Genomic DNA, 1,457 nt, shown 5'->3' on the forward strand with positions numbered 1-1,457 from the left:
TACATAGAGATCTTATTCGGTTTAAGACTATGGTTGAAACACAAGATTTGACTCAACAGTTATAAACATTCTCCATTTATAAGAGTTCTATTATATTTGAGGTGGTGCTTCAACTTCAAAAATTGATCTCTTAATTTTTGGGTAAAAGAAAAACTAGTTTCATGACTCTTCTTCTATGAGGAATAGTTAATTAAACGAAAGGAAGCCATAAGGCACTGGTTTTTTTTTTATTATTATTTTTCAGTCTCGCTGATCTAAAGTCTAAACTTATTATTTTCTAGGTTGACATTGCCTATGCCCCATTTATCGAAAGATTCCAGTACGCCTTAGCAGATTTGAAGAATTATGATGTTACCAAAGGCAGGCCAAAATTGGCATTGTGGATTGAGGTTGTTCCTTGCACCTAGTGAAAATTACATTGATTATGAAAAGAACAAGATCTATCCTTACACATGTACTAACTTCCTACTTTGTTTAATAGGAATTGAACAAGATCGATGCCTACACATGTACTCGACAAGATCCAAAAGAGCTACTGGATGGATTGAAGAAGCGCTTAGGGGTATGATACATGGTTTATTATTTCAATTTAAAATTTCAAGTTTCAGTTGACTGTTCAAAAGCCTGATGATTGCATATACTGATTTGTTCTCTTTTTTTTTTCCTTCAGATTGCATGAAGAACTCTCCATACTAGTTTTTCAGGTTATGGTCTCTCGGTTGATATGATCTTAAATAAAGATATCGAGACCTTTCCTTTCCATAGATTTGAAATAATCTATATGTATTTACGTGTAGCATACTTTGTTACTGTTTCGGATTGTTATGGAGCATGCCCCTCGTCTATTCCTACTATCTTTCTGCTGGTGTTCCTCGCCCTTGAGTCCACGTTGGGGGTGTGAATAAAGATTCAAAATTCTCATCATTCATCAATTGTTGTGCTGGTCTACAATGAGTTATACGCAATTAAAAATACAACAAAATAAGCATAAGAGATAAATCAATTTAATATGGTTTGAAATTTTCTATTTCTATTTTATGATCTATTGTCTTGGTGATAATCTATTAATTTTTTTCTTGTCGGATAGTTTTTTTTTTTGGCGATGTAGAAATTTTTTATAATTTATTTTTTACAAATAAGTGCAACTAAATGCAATAAAAAAAATAAAATATGAAATAAATAATAATTTATATAAATATCTTGTTTTGGTCGCTGAGTGAGTATTTTGTATTGCCTTTTGAGGTTTAGAAATGTAACATTATTATTCTTTGAAATTTTAAGAATCGATATCGAAATCATTCTTAAAATTCTTCGACAGCGATCTTGTTCAGGATTGACTTATGCTATGTTTACTTCATATAATGGATGAAGAAAAGAAAGGAATCCCTAGGGAAAATAAATCCCTAGGGAGGAGAAAAGAAATCTCTCCACGTGCAGAGTAAATTGAAGAGGCAGCT

At 31.8% G+C, this 1,457-nt stretch overlaps 1 long non-coding RNA gene across 1 annotated transcript; it reads left to right on the forward strand.

The window, feature by feature from the left end:
- Positions 1-261: 261 nt before the first annotated feature.
- Positions 262-924, forward strand: LOC141816351 (uncharacterized). The gene is made up of 3 exons (XR_012600681.1): positions 262-389; positions 482-562; positions 671-924. It is a non-coding gene; the product is annotated as an uncharacterized LOC141816351 (long non-coding RNA).
- Positions 925-1,457: the final 533 nt, after the last annotated feature.

Source organism: Curcuma longa, unplaced genomic scaffold (genome assembly GCF_044706935.1).
Source record: "Curcuma longa cultivar G26 ecotype Majalengka, Jawa Barat unplaced genomic scaffold, ITB_CL_G26_1.1 contig_16245, whole genome shotgun sequence".
Taxonomy (NCBI): Eukaryota; Viridiplantae; Streptophyta; class Magnoliopsida; order Zingiberales; family Zingiberaceae; genus Curcuma; species Curcuma longa.